This window comes from Mobula hypostoma, chromosome 3 (genome assembly GCF_963921235.1).
Source record: "Mobula hypostoma chromosome 3, sMobHyp1.1, whole genome shotgun sequence".
NCBI lineage: Eukaryota > Metazoa > Chordata > Chondrichthyes > Myliobatiformes > Myliobatidae > Mobula > Mobula hypostoma.
The window spans coordinates 101,342,601-101,349,003 of NC_086099.1; positions in this window are offsets into that span (position 1 = coordinate 101,342,601).

Here is a 6,403-nt window from a genome sequence, read left to right on the forward strand (position 1 = left end):
TAGTGCAAATTTCTAACCAGCCAGTCAACCAACTCAATGCATAAACATATAGATATGGTCAAGGATTTAGTTGTTGTTCAGACAAAGCATCAGAATCTGAGAGAAATGTGATCGAAGGGACTTTGACTGTGGAATAATTGTTGACCGGCTGTATCACAGCCTGGTATGGAAACACTAATGGCACTGAATGGAAAATCCTACAAAAGGAAGTATATATGGCCCAGTCCATCAAGGGTAAAGCCCTCCTCACCATTGAGGACATCTACATGGATTGTTGTTGTAGGAAAGCAACGTCCATCATCAGGGAAGCCTACCATCCTGGATCATGCTCTCTTTTCACTGCTACCATCAGGACTCACAGCACCAAATTCAAGAACAGTTATTACCCCTCAACCATCGGGCTCCTGAACCAAAGGGGATAACTTCCCAAGCAAGGGAAAATCTCCAGATGCTGGAAATCCAAATAAAACATGCAACACAACATGCACAAAATGCTGGAGGAACTCAGCAGGCCAGGTGGCATCTATGGAAAAAAAATACACTCAATGTTTCGGGCTGGCACTCTTTAGCAAGACTTCAGTCAACATGGCCTATCACTGAACTGGTCCCACAACCTATGGACTCACTTTTAAGGACTCTTCATCTCCTTAATCTTAGTCTTAATATTTATCGCTTATTTATTTATTATCATTTCTTTCTTTTTGTATTTGCACGGTTTGTTGTCTTTTGCACACTGGCTGAGCACACAGTTAATGTGGTTTTTCATTGATTCTATTATGGTTATTACACTATTATGGATTTATTGAGTATTGACATATACTGTATGTATTTTGATAATGAATTTACTTTGAACTTTGATGCCAGACAGGGTGGCTTGAGTATTTATTTATTTTTATTTTACTTTATATAGAGATACAGCACAGAATAAGCCTGTCTGGCCCTTTGAGCCATGCCACCCAATAACCCTGGCAACTTTCGATATAACTCTAGCCTAATCATGGGCCAATTTACAATGGCCAATTAACCTACTAACTGGTACTTTTTGATCTGTGAAAGGAAACTGGAGCTTCCGGAGAAAACCCACACATTCTACCAGGAGGATGTACAGACCCCTTATAGAGGATACTGGGATTGAAGGCCAAACTCTGATGTCCTGAGCTGTACTAGTGTCACCCTAACTGCCATGCTACCATGGTGCAGTATCAGCGTCAGTACAGTATCTCACAAGCTGCTGATCTCTTGGGATTTTATTGCACAACCATCTCTAGAGTTTACAGAAAATGGCCTGAGAAACAGGAAGTCACTCTGAGAGTGACTGTTCTGTGGGTGAAAACACCTTGTTAATGAGAGGGGACTGAGGAGAATAGCCAGACAGCTTCAAGTTGACAAGAAGGTGACAGTAATTCAAATAACCATGTGTTATATCAGTGGTGTGCAGAAGAGCATCTCTGAATTCACAACACATTGAATATTGAAGTGGGTGAGCTACAGCGGCAGAAGTACCCTCGGTGGTATGAATGACCTGGAATCTGAAACACAAAACAAAGTGATCAATGGTTTTACTTTTATCAAATTAGCAAGACTAGCAAATCAAAATACACAGCTTATTTGTTGCACTGTTGACGTCTAAAACACTATTGTTTGCAAGGTGTCATTCACAATTTTAAACAGGGGAAGGACAGTGCCGTTACCACTGTGATGGGGGACTAAACTAAGGGCTTATATATCTTCTAGGCAGACATGAAGCACACATGAGGGACATTAGGAGGGTCTGAGAAACAATAGGAAGGTTATTCTTGAGTGATATTTCTTGGACTCAGTAAATATAATTAACAAATTATTCGGCCTACTCTTGCACAGACTGTTTAGATTTTTATTTTACAACAATCGCAGAAAGCGGTGAAACTCTTTGAATGATTCTCAAATCATGCTTTTTTTTCAAGGCTAGTTCTTTCTCTCATTGGCTTTAAGATCATTTTAAAGTTGCATTAGGTTTCCTACAATAGCTGGATATGTTTATATTAAATTCCTCGTTGTGTGGTGAGGGAGCTACTAAGCCTGGTTTAAAAACTTGCGCATTGTCTTTGACAGTTCTCCGTACGTGAGTCTGTGCAAACTCTTGCCAGATTTTTCCACAGGGTGCCCCGTAGCATTAAAGGTGACATCGTGGGGGGCCGCCCATAAAACTGGAGAAAAGCTCTTGGCGTTCCAGAAATACATGCCTCCAAAATTAACCAGATCTCTAAAGGCATGTTTGTACGTATTTTTTTTAAAAAGCTTGAGAAGTTATACAAGCTTTTAAGATCATTTAAACACTTCAAATATTTTAGAGATGAATTAAAACTTAAGTTACCAATGACGATGTCTAAAGTGTTGTTTTAAGTTAAAAAGCTACTGAAAGTCCGCAGCCTGGGTCTTCCGCACCTGTTCTCTTCCTTTTTTTCTATTGCGGAGAAGCACTCTGCGGCTTCTCAGATTTGAAACAAAATCTTTACGTGAGTTGTCACTGTAATGGACAATTGATGCAAGTTCCTGCTCTCTCGTTGATCCCTGTTGGTTTCTTTGTCAGACTGCAGCCCGCAGTCACGTCAGTTCACTGACAGCAAACTCTGAATTTATGCATCAGATCAGGCGTATGCAGAAATACTGAAGTTCCGGCTCGGGTTTGCGATTTGTAAACTCCAAGCTACTAAGATTAAAATTCTACTATTATTTCAAGGGTTGAATTTTTTTTTCGGGAATTAAGGAAATTTAGGGGACGTATTGGTGTTGACAAAACATTGTGAAATACTTGTAAGAACTTAAAATAGCGGCTTCACCTAAAATCTCTGCACTCCCCCGCCCCCATATAACTAGTAATGATATTTATTCAACCAACCTATAACACTGGGCCTTAGTGAACAAAACTTAACTTCCGAGTTTTCGTGGTCCTCAATTCTTATTTCTAAAATTAAATAAAGGAACAATGGGATTTGATGAGAGGCGTTTAAGGTAATTATTTGTAGGGCTGTTAAATGGGACATTCAATGGTATTCTGCTTGAGATATGGTTGACTGCAATTTTGACAAGCACGCGAACCGTTCTGGCGTCAAAATAAATAGAAAGAATTGAGTTCACTTAGAAACTTGAGGTGTGTGGTTGCGTTATACACAATCCTCAAACTTTCAAGAAGCTTCGGCACCTCGTACTTGATCTACACATTTTTGTTAGCTTGGGGTCGCTGTTTGGCTACTTTTGGCGATATATTCTGCCCGCACGCCAAGGATGCTGTTTCTTTGACAAATTAATTCGTGCTAACATTTCCTTAAGCATATCGTCGTTTTATTGCAGAATGCAAATAAACGTATTATCCCAGACGTGAATTTTGACAACTGAAATATAATGCTCAAAGACTCAATGGCTTACAGAGTCGCAACTTCAAGTTATTTGGCAGCGCTGACGCAAGGCTTGCGCTTTTCTCAATTGAACAATAAAGGAGCGAATTCAGAGTGCAAAGGCACTACACTATCTACTGAACCAAACAGGTGCTTTGATCTGCAGTGGGTGAAACGTTATACAGACATCAGTTTGTTCATTTCAATCCGAGTCGGCCCGAAGGGGCCACTTAACAGCCACATTACACTGTCTACCACATAGACTATCGCCTAATCTCACAGCTCCCAATACACCTGCCCCAAAATAACTTCGCACAGTTGTTTTTACTCGGAATTCGTGTCAATGCAGGGCACATTCCTTTAAAACTCGGTTGTCCTTGATACCGTAAAGAAAGCTATTACCTGTTGCTTTTTAAACTCTGCAATTTACGTTGAAGCATGCTTTAGACGCGTTTCAACGCTATTTGAGTTAGATACTATCTTTAAAATGAGTAAAAGCGGACCATCTATAGTACCACGGAAATTAGATTTGTAATTGAATTGGCGTTGTAATGTAATTACGCTGACACACGTCCAGTATCAATATCTCAATTTTTCTACGAAACAGTAGAACATTTCAAAATTTGTCTTCAAAAGCCATGGAATTATGAATCTCTTGACTGTTCTATTATTTAATGCATAGCGTGATGTCCACGGATCACTTTTGCGTTGATTTTTTCCCCATGGGAATGTTGTTTAAATTGCTAATAATTTAACTTGATCAAAATTATTGGAGTTATTGGAAAAAAGTAGCAGCTAACCGCAAATTTACAGGTAACCCGACTGGAAGTGTCCCAAGTTCATTTCACTCCTTGGTCCCCATTGGAACCAAAACACCGAGACTGCCAAGTGAGGCTCTCTGGAGAGCGTCTCGTGATCTTTTTGTTTAATGCCTGCTTTCTTTTAGCTTTAAAGTTTCTGTAATAACGACAAGCAGGAATAGCTTGTACGTTTAGTTCCTGTTAGTCAAAATGGGAGTTAACAACGATATGCGACGCTCACAAAGACCGTTTAATATAATCGCTCATATGGTGACAATATATTCACATTTGTTACTAAACATGTATGGTCATGTCTATTATGATAGTTCCTTGCTTTTTTAAAAGCGAGGCGTCCATTGGTTGATTAAATTGCTTTCGCTGCTGATCAATATTAATATGTTAAGGTTGAGGAATCTATGAGTGAACTTTTTAATGCATTTATCTATGAAGATCATACTCGTTTCTTAACAATGAGGCTGTCTGAGGAACTGGTCATTGGAAGAATTTTCAAGGATATTTCACGACAGGTCTGACACGTATTGCCACACGCAGCTTGCATAGCCTTCTGAATAACTTAACATATATAGTAATAGCTGGTGTCCAGACTGAAAGCAAAGAATAAACCTTAATGGTAAATCTTCAGACCGGCAGAAGCTAGTAGTGGGACCACCAAGAAGTCGATGCTAGAAGAGTGTTTACAGTTTACTTTAGCAAAGTAGACCGCCGAACCAAAAGCGAAGTTACTAAATTTGCGGACGGATGGCACTAAATGACTCACTTATGGGGAGGATGAAAAACAGCTGCAAAAATACAATTAAAATGCGCATAGTTATGTAATTGTTAAATCGATGTGATAAGAAGAAAAGTTAAACTAGCAAGAGAAGCGAGGCTGAAGTAGTTCCAAGTGGGACAGGGATAGACGGGAATCTGAGAAAGCAAATAGACAAATCACTAGATGCACCGGTGAATAGGATTATACAGGAAAACAAGTATAACTCTGCATTACAGAGACGTGGAGCTAAAATGTAGGGAAGTAAAGATAAACTTCTTTCTAACTTTTTGTCAGCCCAAATAAGGACTTCTGTGTATCCCCACTAATGTAAAAGGTTACAGAAGCAACAGAGGGGCCGCAAAAGAAGGATTTATAAAGATTGTGCACAAAATGTGATTTCAACTTTATAAGTAGGATCTCACTACCAGAAGGTGGTCAGAACATGGAACATTCTATCACATGGGCTGGCTGAGTCAAACGGTATGAATATTTTTTAGGGTAGGAAACTGGTAGAAAGTGCTGGAAATTGTGTCGGTTATGGATAGTTAGGAGAAGATGCTGGAAGCTTATGAAAAACTTAAATTGTGCATTGAACGGTTTGGTCATATAAAACTTTGCTGCAAGTTTTGTGGTGTTCTATGAAAAGCAGACAGAGAGTGGGTTCCAGAGTTGAAAGATGGACCTCAGTATCTGGTGTCCCTGAATGAATGCACCATACACATGATGCCCGTCGTATAGAGAATCTCATAATGAACGTTAGGTAATGAAAAATATGTATCATTTTTCAAAAGCATAATTAATAGAGCATAAACATTTACCAGAAAGAATTATCATTAATTATAGTTGTGATGTTATATTATTTGTAGCATTGTGAGCAACAGTTAACCCCACTTCTTAGGTCACGTGTTGCCGTAGCTGAATTAATAATTGTTTCTCAATTTGCTTTAATTTCAATTTAAAAAACACGCAAGCAGTGATTCCCTTATTGTTCTCTTCTGAGCATGGGAACTCAACTTCTAATTTATAAAATACTGGAATTTGTAAAGGCCCATCGCTGCATTGCTAAATTAAGGGCAACTGTGACTCCAATGACATGGAAAGTATGAACAAAAGCGTAACAACGTAGTTGTGTAGGTTTTAGATTCAAGTCAGAGGCAGCACTTCTGCGGCGGTGTGAATTTTGTGCATAATCATCCATTTTTAACAGGTCATATAAGTGTTATTAGAAATATTTAAATAATTTCAGAAAGCGTTTTACTTCAGTTCTTCAGCCCATCTGCACAATCCCCCACCAAAAAAAAACCTTATATATTAATTATGTTAATTAAAATGTACATTGGGAGTTGTATGACTTAATGTGTAATATGATTTTAATTTTCACTAGAGTACTCTAAATCATTTATGACTTCATTACAGAAATTACGATTTATTACACCACACTTACATGCTATTAGGAG